The sequence below is a fragment of the Pongo abelii genome, chromosome 8 (genome assembly GCF_028885655.2).
Source record: "Pongo abelii isolate AG06213 chromosome 8, NHGRI_mPonAbe1-v2.0_pri, whole genome shotgun sequence".
Lineage (NCBI taxonomy): Eukaryota > Metazoa > Chordata > Mammalia > Primates > Hominidae > Pongo > Pongo abelii.
Window position 1 is genome coordinate 131985001 of NC_071993.2, and position 13604 is coordinate 131998604.

The window sequence follows — 13604 nt, forward strand, 5'->3', positions numbered from 1 at the left end:
TTTTGTATTTTCAGTAGAGACAGGGTTTCACCATGCTGGCCAGGCTGGTCTTGAACTCCTGACCTCAAGTGATCCTCCTGTCTCAGCCTCCCAAAGTGCTGGGATTACAGGCGTGAACCACCATGCCCGCCCTGAAGTACTTCTTTAGTAACCTATTCAATAATGTAATATGGTCTAAAAAAATCTATGATTTCTATTGGTGTCAGTGCCATAGATGTGTTAATACTACCGTAGTATGTTGACTACACTGACAATTGTTATAAATACTGCATTTCAGTTAAAAGTTAGAAGAAATAAAGATGTACTTTCTTTCCATCCAAGTTCATGGGCCCCTCCAGGGCATGGAGACCCTAAGTTAGGGATTGTCCTCCACTGGACTGTTGGCCCCTGATGTAGATACAGCCTTACCTGTCTCTGCATTGCTGTTCTCAGCACAGTACCTGATATGGGGTCATTCCTCAGTAAATGTTACCTGGATTAAATGAAATGCAGAGCGAGGAAACCAACATTTATCAAACACTTAGGAGTACTGCCAGGCCTTTCAGCTCTTGTCTCATTGGACCCTCAATAACTGCCAGGGAAGTATCACCCTGAATTTTTCAGATGAGGACACAGGACACTGGCACTCAGAGAGGACAGCAGCATTTCAATTCAGGGCTGTTTGACTCCAAAGTTCATGCTCTCTCTGCTCACAGCTTTGCCTCTTACAAAACTTCCCCAGATAAGATCACAAGCAAAGTTGTTTCAGATACTTGATGTTTCCAAACTTCTTAAAAAGATACAACAGCCAGGCGCGGTGGCTCACACCTGTAATACCAGCCTGTGATCCCAGCTACTCAGGAGGCTGAGGCAGGAGAATCGCTTGAACCCGGGAGGCGGAGGTTGCAGTGAGCCAAGATTGTGCCATTGTACTCCAGCCTGGGCAACAAGAGTGAAACTCCGTCTCAAAAAAAAAAAAAAAAAAAAAAAAAAAAAAAAGACATAGTATACTGGCTGGGTTTAGTGGCTCACGCCTATAATCCCAACACTTTGGGAGACTGGAGGATCACTTAAGCCCAGGAGTTGCAGACCAGCCTGGATAACATGGCAAAACCCTGACTCTAGGTGGGTGTCTATAGTCCCAGCTACTCAGGAGGCTGAGCCTGGGAGGTTGAGGCTGCGGTGACCTATGATCGCAACACTGCACTCCAGCCTTGGCGACAGTGTGAGACCCTGTCTCAAAAAAGAAAAAAAAAAAAAAGAGACTCAATACAACTTCAACATTTTTTTTTGCATAATTCTGTAAGTCTAGCTTACAGGGATACTTAGTTGAAAAATCTACAAAAATTTCTTAGTCTGGATATAGAGTGACCGTGTTCCTATAAGCACAAATTTATAGCCATCAAGATGAGACCAGTCCTAGCACAGACCGGGATTCTGAAATGTCAGACAAGCTGTATTTTCTCTGATGCTTCACAAGCATATCTGGTCCTCTCAGGAGAGATTTTTTTCCAGGCAGATTTGTGGTGGACGAAGGTCACAGGACGGTACTATGTTCCACAAAACTGTCCTGTACTGCATGCATACAGATTAGGCAACATTATTAAATACGTTTATTTCCTTCTTTCCTTCCTTCCTTCTCTTCCTTCCTTCCTCCCTCCCTCCCTCCCTTCCTTCCTTTCTTCCTTCTTTTTTTTTTTTTGAGACAGAGTCTTGCTCTGTCACCCAGGCTGGAGTGCAATGGTGTGATGTTGGCTCACTGCAACCTCTGCCTTCTGGGTTCAAGCAATTCTCTTGTTTCGGTCTCCCGAGTAGCTGGGATTACAGGCACCCACCACCACGACTGGCTAATTTTTTGTATTTTTAGTAGAGACGGGGTTTTGCCATGTTGACCAGGCTGGTCTCGAACTCCTAACCTCAGGTGATCCACCTACCTGGGCCTCCCAAAATGCTGGGATTACAGGAGTGAGCCACCGCACCTAGCCTGTTACATTGCATTTTCTACTGTTAAGATGTTTTTTCCACTTGGGAATCATGTTGATCATACACAGAGAATGGAAGATACATTGCAGTTTATACAAATGACATTTTCTGCAATGTGTCTGAGAATATGTTCTTGTAACAACTGAACATTTCTAACATTTCTTTTGAGGGGAACACCCATTTTATAACACTTTCTACTTAAAAGCACAGATCCCCCAAAGACCCTAAGTAAGCTGGATCCATTACCATTTCCTTCAGCAGAGCGCCTTCGATTTCCCTTAACTGCATATGTCCACCTCTTGGGGGGCCTCCACAGCCTCAGCCTGATCTTTCCGTCCTAGGCCTGATTATGGACTGCCAAGACTTTTTGGGGAAAGCGGTTTCTTGTCGCTCTTCTTTTTTTCATTCTTCTTGATTTGCTTTCCTCTAACTATTGTCCCAAATCTCCTCCAGTTCCCAGAGCAACCCTCAGCAGGAGACTCTGTGCTTGATTCACCAACGGGGAGAAAGGATTTGAAGTCCACTCCATCACCTCTGTCTCACCCACCAAAACCTCCCTAGAGCTGTTTTTCACGGCTTCCTCTCCTCATTTCTGAGGAAGATAGGGCTTTCTTGCTTGCCAACACACATCACTGTGTTCTGAATTTTACCTCCCTTCTGGATTTCAGTCCTTTTACCCCCTCTACATCTCTCCTCCATTTACAAAAGTGCTCAGATATGCCCATTCTTTAAAATAAATACCTAAAAGAAAACAAAACCTTTCCCTTATTTTTGTTACTGCCCCAATCTAGTCTTATATCTCCTGCTTTCCTTTCACTGCCAGACGTCTTGGACTTGTGGTTTATAATCACAAGGCTTCAGCTTTTGAAACTTGGCTTCTCTCCCTACCATCCTACTGAGAACTGTTCGCTAGAAGGTCACTGAGTCTCTTGTTTGTCAGATCCAGTGGCCTTTCCTCCGTTCCAATGCTCGAAATCTGTAGCATCTGACAATTTTTATTACCATGTGCTTGAGGCTCACTGTACCCTCGGCTTCCAGAACACCGTACTACCAGCTTCATCTCCTGCCTTTCTGACCACTCTTTTTTGTTTTTCCTTCAGTAGTTCTTTCTTCCCCACTCCTGCGGCTTCCATAGCGAATTCTACATAGACAGCTCCCTGATGTTGAGCTCCAGGATTGCCCTACACATTTCAGACCAACATTTCCCCCACCAGCCATTCCCTTCCTCCTGAGTCCAGGATCTCGTGATTCAAGGGTCCACATCTCCTCTGACCCAGTTCCTCTCTTGCGTGTCCCACTGTTGCACATACTGCCATCACTCAGAGTTCACGGACCTCTTTTTTTTTTTTTTTTTTTTTTTTTTTGGTGACAGGATCTTGCTCTCTTGCCCAGGCTGGAGTGCAGTGGCATGATTATAGCTCACTGCAGCCTTGAACTCCCGGGCTCAAGCAATTCTCCCTCCTCAGTCTCCTGAGTAGCCGGGACAACAGGTGTGAGCCACTGAGCCTGGCAGGTTAAAAATTATTTTTTGTAGCAATGGGGTCTCATTATGTTGCCCAGTTTGGTCTTGAATTCCTGGCCTCAAGCGATCTTCCACCTTGGCCTTCCAAAGTGCTAGAATTACAGGCATGAGCCACTGCTTCTGGCCCACTCTCTGACTTTTGATTCTTTCTTCTGCCTCAGAGTTAGTCACTGGCAAATTCTGAACATTGCACTGTCTCCCATTTCACTCTTGGCCCTCCTTTCCATTTCCACAGCTACTTTGGTTTTAGGTCCTTGTCTCTTCTCTGCTCGTTTCTACTTCTGCCCTCATTTGTCTCACAGACATTCCAGGTAAAGGTGGGTAGCTCCAATACTGGCACCTTCCTGCTCAAAACCTCTTTATGGCTTTCTACTGTTAATGGAACTACAGATCCACAATTTTGCATGCAAAACTTTCAGGAAAATGCAATATGGATTTATAAACTCTACAGTTAGTTTGGGAAAAACTGAAACGAAAGCCAGAATAAACTATCAGCAAAACTATACTCTCTCTACCCTTTACTACAAAGGTTTTTTTTTTTTTTTTTTTGAGATAGGGTCCTGCTCTGTTGTCCAGGGTGTAGTGCAGTAGTGCCATCACGGCTCACTGCAGCCTGGACCTCCCAGGCTCAAGCGATTCTCCTGCCTTGGCCTCCCAAAGTACTAGGATTAGAGGCATGAGCCACTGCACCCAGCCTAATAAAAGGTTTCTAATAAAAGGAAATTAAAAACCCCAAAAAGACAGTGGATACTTTTTTCCAAATGAAATATTTCTCAGAATGCAGATATACATAAGTAGAATGTTAGTTCGGTACGTGTGCCAAACAGCAACAGTTCTGTAACTGTGACAATGCCATCTGCTGTATTTATTGATGATATCTTTTTAATTCAAATGTAGTGGAACATTTGACTGTGGAATCAAGAGTTCTGTGTTCTGCTGGGCATGGTGGTATGTGCCTGTAACCCTAGCATTTTGGGAGGCAGAGGCAGGAGGATCGTTTGAATCCAGCAGTTCAAGATAAGCCTGGGCAACAAAGACTTTGACTCTACCAAAAATTTAAAAATTAGCCGGGTATGGTGGTGCCTGTAGTACTAGCTACTGGGAAGGCCAAGGTGGGAGGATCACTTGAGCCCAGGAGTTTGAGGCTGCAGTGTGCTATGATTGTACCACTGCACTCCAGCCTGGGTGACAGAGTGAGATCTTCACAAAAATAAAAAAAGAAAAAAAAGAAAAAAAAGAGTTATGTGTTCCTGTTCGAATTGCAGAGTTAATTGGTCTAGCTCTTGTTAACTCACTTAACATCTTTAGGCATTAATTTCCACATCTGCAATCTTTCGGGGCTTGAGGACTCTTTTGTCAGTAGTTCTCAATACTGGCTGCACGTTTCAGGTACCTGGGCAGTGGGTTTAAAACACATTCACAGGCCGGGCGCGGTGGCTCATGCCTGTAATCCCAGCACTTTGGGAGGCCGAGGTGGGCGGAGCATGAGGTCAGGAGATCAAGACCATCCTGGCTAACACGGTGAAACCCCATCTCTACTAAAAAATACAAAAAAAAAATTAGCCGGGTATGGTGGCGGGCACCTGTAGTCCCAGCTACTCAGAAGGCTGAGGCAGGAGAATGGCGTGAACCCGGGAGGTAGAGCTTGCAGTGAGCCAAGTTCGTGCTACTGCACTCCAGCTTGGGTGACAGAGCGAGACTCTGTCTTAAAAAAAAAAAAAAAATATATATATATATATATATATATATAAATACAATATAAATAAAACAAAACATATCCATGCCCAGGCCCCCCTCTTAGGGATTGTTTCGATAGGACATCTGTCTATCTCTCTCTCTCTCTTTTTCTCTCTCTCTCTCTCTATATATATTTTTTAATTTGTTTGTTTGTTTTTTTAGACAGAGTCTCACTCTGTTGCCTAGGCTGGAGTGCAATGGCACGGTCTCGGCTCACTGCAACCTCCGCCTCCTGGGTTCAAATGATTCTCGTGCCTCAGCCTCCCGCGTAGCTGGGGTTAAAGGCACGTGCCACCATGTCCGGCTAATTTTTGTATTTTTAGTAGAGACGAGGTTTCACCATGTCGGCCAGGCTGGTCTCAAACTCCTGACGACCTCAGGTGATCTGCCTGCCTCGGCCTCCCAAATTGTTGGGACAACAGGCGTGAGCCACCACGTCCAACCTATAATTACAGGTCTTTCTTTCTTTCTTTTTTTTTTTTGAGACGGAGTTTTGCTCTTGTTGCTCAGGCTGGAGTGCAATGACACAATCTCAGCTCACTGCAACCTGCACCTCCGGAGTTCAAGAGGTTCTCCTGCCTCAGTCTCCCAACTAACTGGGATTACAGGCATGCACCATGATGCCCGGCTAATTTTTTGTATTTAGTAGAGATGGGGGTTTCACCATGTTGGTCAGGCTGGTCTCAAACTCCTGACTTCAGGCGATCCACCCACCTCGGCCTTCCAAATTGCTGGGATTACAAGGGTGAGCCACTGTGCCTGGCCATAATTACGGTTATTTCTGTCTTACTCTTTTCTCTATGCTGTAGTTTCCTCACTAAGATGTGTCTTACCTTTGTGGGCTTCTTATTCATTGGTACGTGATATTCACTATTTATTCAACTGAGGAAGGAGATAATAAACTTTATCCAAGTGATATCCCATTTCCTTCCCAAAATAAACTACCACTCAAGCGAAACAAAAACACCTAATTCTGTGATTCCTGTTAGTTTGTAACTGAGAGGCTCTGCAGTCTGAATTCAGGAAGGGGAAGCTGGAGGAATTCAGGAGCTCTTAAAGAAAATATTTTCAAAGTTGAAATAAATGTTGGCCTAACTATTGTTCTTAACATAGTAACATGGTGTTTGATCTGATCTACAACTGTGTTAATTATACGTTAATTATATCTATAGCTCATATGTATAAATATATATGAGAATGTATGTTAAGTTTTGCAGGCAAAAGACTTGCAATTTAAACTCAATTTATTGAATAAGTAATGTTGCTCTGGGCAGACGAGGATTGTCGAAAATCTCTACACTATAGGAATGGCAATGAGAATAAAATATGCCAATGAAATATGTTGTTGGAGAGGGGAATCTGTAAGATACAGCATTATTGTTTGCTGGCCATAATGAAGCTAAACACACATTCTTGACCATATTTATGCAAAGAGAAAGCCAGAACACCATGAATAGTTTTACTAAATGAAGTCCCATTTAAATTTTAAAAATCTGATTAAACTCTGAATAATGGTCCTCCTGTTGAACCTGAGGTATCCAACTGCTAAATGCCCTTTGGCAGTAGTATAGGTTTTCTCTAATAGATAACTTTTCAATTTACAGCTTTTAAAGAGTCGCTGTCTTTTATGATCTTCCAAATTCTTTCTTCTCCTCACAAAATTTTAAGTATGAAAACTACAAGGTAAAGTCCCACTGGGAAAAAACAAAGCTCTCTAGCTAGAAAAATTTCCCATACTCACGGGGTTTTAACAAATGGCTGGCTTATTTTGGCTACTTGGTTATTTTTATAGCACAAAAAGAAGGAAATACACACATTCTGTTTAGAACTTGGTTCCAGGTGATTCTCCTAGGCAGTATTTTTTTCCATAGCTGTAATTTATCCTCGGCCTGAAGATAGGTAAGGCTTATTTACAGAAATAAGGCTTATTACGAAAGGCTTATTTCTAATTTACAGAAAAGGCAGCCATAAGAAGGTCGGATTTTCCCAAGACTAGAGCCAGGAAGTCGTGGAGGAGAGCAAGAGGCAAGGTCTCCATGACTTTTCATCGCGTGTCTATCTACGTACGCACACATGTACCATGCAGAGAGCAAAGAAAATATACACATACATCCATATACATGGATACCCCAGCAAAGGCAGGGGTAAGAATCGGACACTGCAAAACGTAAATTTAAAAAATCAAACCATCACAAAGCACCTAGAGCTTTGTCTTCCCTGGTGTTTTACGAAGAGCTTCAAAGTCCCTTAGAAAAAGTAAAGCAGCATCTAGTTTATAGGTACATCACTTAGGATACGTGAGACCTGGGGGTTAACTTAAAACTCTGGCGCATCTGTCGCAGAGAAGAGGCAAAGCGCGCGTCCAGACACCGCCGAGGACGCCCTCCAGGCAGCCGTCAGCCCGCGCCCCCGAGCGCCACGCACCCCGCAGCGGTCCGGCACCCTCAAGACCGCAGTCGGCAGCGGAAAGGAACGGGAACGGGGCCGACGCGCGCCGCCGACTCACAATCGGGGCCGCGCGCCGGCTGACGTCACCCCGTTTCGACCCGCCTCCTGAGCCCGGAAAGAGGCGGTCGCTCATTGGCTGCGCCGGCGGCGGCCTCGGGGCCAATGACAGGGCGGCAAGCGGCGGGGTCTGGCCTTGACGTTGTGCCGCTCGCCGCGGGGTTTATTTGGCTCCGGATCCCTCGGCCGCCGCCATTAGGGGTCCGCAGCGCCCGCGGCTGCCTCCCACGTTTCACTGCCCCCGCCCCCCGGGGCTCCCCAGCCTCCGCGCCTCCTCTCCACCCTTCTACCCCGGCCTCCGGCAGCCGGGAGCCGCGCGCGGACCCTCGGAGACCATGTCCTGACTGAGGGGAGAGGGCGGAGGCGGCAGCAGCGGGGCGGGCGGCGGCGCGGAGGGAGGCGGAGAGGGGCCGGGCTCGACTCGTCGCCGCGGGCAGCGCGGGGAGTCGCCGCCGCCGCCGCCGCCGCCGCCGCCGCCGCCAAGCGCCCGTCGGACGGGGAGGAGGAGCAGGAGCTGGAGGAGGAGCCGCCGCCGCCAGGTAACCGGGCCCCGGGGGGCGCCCTACCGCGGCCTGTCGGGCCCCTTGCTTCCAGGCGGCGCCCAGGTTGCCGGGCCTCCCGGGCTGTCCGCCCGCTCGGCGCCCCAGGGGCGACCGCGTTGCAGGCGCGGGGAGAGCAGGGGCCCGGGCCGCCGCTGTCGGCGCTTCCATCTTGGGCGCTCCGGGTGCGGGGACGGCCCGGGGGCTGTGGGAGGGCGGGTCCGCCCAGCTTGTTTACCGACCGCCGGCCGCCCGTGGCTGGACGCGGTGCCGGTCCCGCCGCCGTTCTTCCGCCAGATTTCCCCACAACTTCTTTTCCTGCGGGAGACGGGTCGGCGACTGGGGTTTCGCTCCCACTCCGTAATAGGCCGTAAACAGTTGGGTCCATCGCCACAAGTTGGTTCTGGTGTCTCCAAACTTGTATTTCAGTCCCTCGGCCGCTTGCTTTCCACCTCCTGCGGTGGCCTCCAGTTGCCATTTCTAGGAAAATAAAGGTGGGGGACGACGAGGCGGGTGGGGAGGAGGAGCTGGAGCTAGTGGAAAGATTCGTCTATTCCTCCTGCTCGCAGTAACGAGTGTTCAGTGCAAGGCTCTGCTTTTTCTCTGCTGTGGTTTGGTGCGGGTCATTTCACAGACAAAAGAACTGTAGTGAATGCTGGCATTAAGCGCAAGGGACAGGCAGTTTAGGTTAAGCCTGGAAGTTTGAACCGGCCCATTATCTTTGAGATACACTGGTGTTTTGAAACTCTCTTGCTGAGAATTTTGTCTTTCAGTCAGTTGATTACCCTTTTCTGAGCGCCGCCCCATCTTACCAGTATTTTGGTTTCACCGTGTTTATGATGATGTTAATAAATCTAATGTGCAAAAATACCGTTTTAGGAGCACAATTGGAGATAATTTTTTTTTGTTTTTGAGACGGAGTTTCACTGCACACAGGCTGGAGTGCAGTGGCGCTATCTCGGCTCACCGCAACCTCCGCCTCCCAGGTTCAAGCGATTCTCCTGCCTCTGCCTCCCGAGTAGTTGGGACTACAGGCATGCGCCACCACGCCCGGCTAATTTTGTATTTTTAGTAGAGATGGGGTTTCTCCATGTTGGTCAGGCTGGTCAGGCTGGTCACGAACTCCTGACCTCAGGTGATCTGCCTGTCTCGGCCTCCCAAAGTCCTGGATTATAGGCGTGTGCCACCGCGCTTGGCATGAGAGAAATCTTTAACTCTGGGACCTATTATATAATGAGTGATTTCTTTACCTGTGTGTTTTAGTTAACTTCTTTTATCACTTGTGCAGCATCCAGCAGTACCCCTGTTTTGGTCAAACATGGATGACTCAGTGTACAAACCATAAGCCAGGGGAAACCATAAGGAATTTTGATCTTGGCTTGTGCCAAGGCTCTTGGGAAAGTCATCTGAACTATGGGAGAAATAAAGCTGGATCTTGTCTCCTTGTTATTATTTTGAATTAAATAAGGTAATTCTAAAAAAATTTAGAATCCTCTTGACTTTTGGCTCTAAAGATAGTCAGTCTCTTTATACTAAAATTTTATAACATTGTTTTTATTGGGCTGTTGGGGGTTTACAAGGTAGTAGGACAGTAATGACACATTTTGCTCTTTGGAGGAGGATGTTATCTGAATGTCACGAGGGATTTTATTTCTGTTGCTGTTTCAATATCTTTTATTAATGCCTCAGAGCATTGGGACACCCATTTATTTACTCTTGAAATGTGCTTGGGTATGATGAACTCATTCATGGTAATGTATTTTAAGCTCATGGCCTTGATCCCTGTCTGTACACTGATAGGGGTTATGGCATGTCACATTTAAAGTCTGAGGATTAACATAGTTTTGGAACTCATGATCTGGTCGTACAATATATGAGGCAAATTGCTTCATATGTGTAGTTGATACAGTGAGAGCTTGTCCATGTGCTTTATAATAAATGTAAACTTTAAATCTGAATTACAAAAGTAGACCACTGGCCAGGCCGGTGACTCATGCCTATAATCCCAGCACTTTGGGAGGTTGAGGCGGGCGGATCGCCTGAGGTCAGTAGTTCGAGACCAGACTGGCCAACATGGTGAAACCTCGTCTCTACTAAAAATACAAGAAAGTTTGCCGGGCATGGTGGCGTGTGCATGTAATCCCGGCTACTCACGAGGCTGAGGCAAGAGAATCTCTTGAACCCCGGAGGCGGAGGTTGCTGTGAGCCGAGATCCAGCCACTGCACTCCAGCCTGGGCAACAGAGCGGGACTCCATTTCAAAACAAAACAAAAGTAGACCACTATTAATTTGGTTCAGGGTTTTTTTTTCCCTCCTCCTTCTTCTTCTTTTTTTTTTTTTTGAGATGGAGTCTCGCTCTGTCACCCAGGCTGAAGTGCAGTGGCGCGATTTCCGCTCACTGCAAGCTCCGCCTCCCGAGTTCACGCCATTCTCCTGCCTCATCCTCCCAAGTAGCTGGGACTACAGGCGCCCGCCACCACGCCCGGCTAATTTTTTGTATTTTTAGTAGAGACCGGGTTTCACCGTGTTAGCCAGGATGGTCTTGATCTCCTGACCTTGTGATCCGCCCGCCTCGGCCTCCCAAAGTGCTGGGATTACAGGCATGAGCCACCGCGCCCGGCCCCCGCTTTTTTTTTTTTTGAGACCTAAGTCTCATCACTCTCTTGCCCAGGCTGGAGTGCCGTGGCGTGATCTCGGTTTACTACAACCTCCGCCTCTCGGGTTCAAGCGATTCTTCTGCCTCGGTCTCTCGAGTACCTGCTGGGATTATAGGCGCGTGCCACCACGCCCGGCTAATTTTTGTATTTTTAGTAGAGACAGGGTTTCACCATGTTGGCTAGGCTGGTCTCGAACTCCTGACCTCAGATGATCGTCTGCCTGCCTCGGCCTCCCAGAGGCTGGGATTACAGGCGTGAGCCACCGCACTCGGCCTGATTCGGTTCAGTTTTGTTTTTTGGGCATTGCTGCTTGCCTCTTCCTTTCCAATAATAATCTCTTGTGTCTGGGCTTTGGATACTTATCCTCTCATTGATTTAGTATTCGATTTGGAATATTTGTGCTACACTTATGCTTTGGGTAAATACTTGCACATTTGAACACTCTTACCTCCTCATATCACAACATAAAGACTTACAGAAAACTCCTTTATACGGGCAAAATAAAGTTCAAGCTTCTCTGTAGTCTGGCACTGATCCATTCTTCAGTCCTAACTCTAATTTATTTGTGAATCCCTAACTCTAGCCACACTAACTTGCTTATTGTTCCTATGAAGTCCCTCCTCTTGGCCTTTCTTTATGCCATTCTTTCTGTTTGAAATCCTCTTCTGCTTGTATTCATGGAGACAATGTTCTGGGCCAAGAGAGGTCCTGTCTCTAGAGAAGCCTTTTTTGACTACTTTAACCCAAGGGATCTATTCAGTCTTCTCTTGTGTGAGACTTTTTTTTCTTAGAGTATGCTAGCCTTGATTTCAGTTTATCTTTTTATGTTTCTATTTTGCTTCCCAAGTAGTTTTTTAAGACTTCTGTCAAATGGGTATAACTCTATATACCGTGTATCTATCTATGGAGACCATATATTCAGCACTGAAAATATGAATACATGGTCTGACGAAGTATTTTTGGTTATAGAGGTATTCTAGGATATGCAGTTTGTACTGTAGTAAGTATTGGTGTTTCTGGGACTTTATGGTTTATGAGACAAATACCTGAAATTATGGCGTCTCTTTAAAAATTTGGTTGGTATGTTTATATCTATTATGAGCATACTTCTTTGCCCTGTAGAGGATGTTCAGCATTTTGATAGTGTTTGTGTCATATTATTAAAATAAAAATTAAATATCATGTTTCACTGGTTTACTTCAGATTTGGGTCTGGAGCAGTTACTTGGGTCTTGGATGCTAAGTTTGGTCATTCCGTATTGTATGGAGGTAACATTTAGCATCATGGGAAGGAGAAAATAATCTGTAGCCTCAGTTTGTATTCTTAACCTCAGATGTTGGCAGCGTGTGTCACCGATGATAAGGCAGATGAGACAGGAGAATATGTGATTCACTACTGCTACCTGTCAACTGTCTTGGATGAAAAATAAGCTGGTCCACAGAATTTTTGTATACCAAGGATAATACATGTAATTATGTAGTACATAGGTGAATGCTGATGCATTTGGAAAATAGGCGTGTGTGTTGTGTTTTATGAGTAGGAGATACTGGTGTTTTATGGGTATGCAGTCTCTTGGCACTAAACCATCTTGACTTACCTACTGCATCTATGTGAAAACCTGTTCTCTTTCTCCAGTTCAATAAAATATTTTTCCCCTTGAAATTCATTTTTAGAAAGTATATAAAAACTATTTTTTTTCAAGTGTCAGAAACCTTTTAGCATCATTGAAGTTAAAATGACTGTTCATAAACTTTTCAGAAATAGTAGGCATTTTTACTTCGGCTACTAGATTTGTAAAAGGTATTTTCATAGAATTATACCAGTGATTTCACTACCTGAAAAATCTGGATCTGTAAGCATTCTTTGCTTTTTGGGAGGGTGGTATTTTGGTTAATTCCATGAAGTTTTTGTCAAGAGCCTTAAGTTTCAATTTTAAAATGGGGGTTGGCCAGGTAAATTGAATATAAAGTTGATATTTTTTCTGCTGCCTAGTGATTTAAATTAAAAAAAAATTTTTTTTGAGACAGGGTCTTGCTCTGTCTCCCAGGCTGGAGTGCAGTGCTGATCATGGCTCAACAAACTGTCCTCCCACCTTAGCCTCCCAAGTAGCTGGAACTGTAGGTGTGTACCATTGTGCCTGGCTTCTTAAAAAATTTTTTTGTAGAGACAAGGTCTCTCTATATTGCCCCCAGGCTGGTCTTGAATTCCTGGGCTCAACCAATCCTCTTGCCTTGGCCTCCCAAAGTGCTGGGATTATAGGCATGATCCCCTGAGCCCAGATTTTTTATATATATATATATATTTTTTTTTAATAGGGTCTCACTCTGTTGCCCAGGCTGGAGTGTATGACATGATCACAACTCACTGCAGCCTTGACTTCCCAGGCTCAAGCTATCCTCTCACTTCAGCCTCCCCAGTAGCTGAGACTATAGATGCGTGCCACCACGCCTGGCTAATTTTTTTTTTTTTTTTTTTAAGACGCAGGCTCTCCCTGTCGCCCAGGCTGGAGTATAATGGCACAATCTCGGCTCACTGCAACCTCCACCACCCGGCTTGAAGCGATTCTCCTGCCTCAGCCTTCTGAGTAGCTGGGATTACAGGCACGTGCCACCATGTCCAGCTCATTTTTTTGTATCTTTTAGTAGAGGCGGGGTTTCACCGTGTTGGCCTGGCTAGTCTTGA

At 45.9% G+C, this 13604-nt stretch overlaps 1 protein-coding gene across 4 annotated transcripts in view; it reads left to right on the forward strand.

Moving 5' to 3' along the window:
- Positions 1–7880: 7880 nt before the first annotated feature.
- Positions 7881–13604, forward strand: part of ZRANB1 (zinc finger RANBP2-type containing 1) — a 67451-nt gene continuing 61727 nt past the window's right edge. For 2 of the 4 annotated variants that reach the window (XM_002821251.5, XM_009245896.4), the window contains exon 1: positions 7881–8265. The gene's annotated coding sequence lies outside the window, so the exon portion shown is untranslated. The remainder of the gene's footprint in view (positions 8266–13604) is intronic. The other 2 variants (XM_063727800.1, XM_054523018.2) reach the window with 1 other exon arrangement.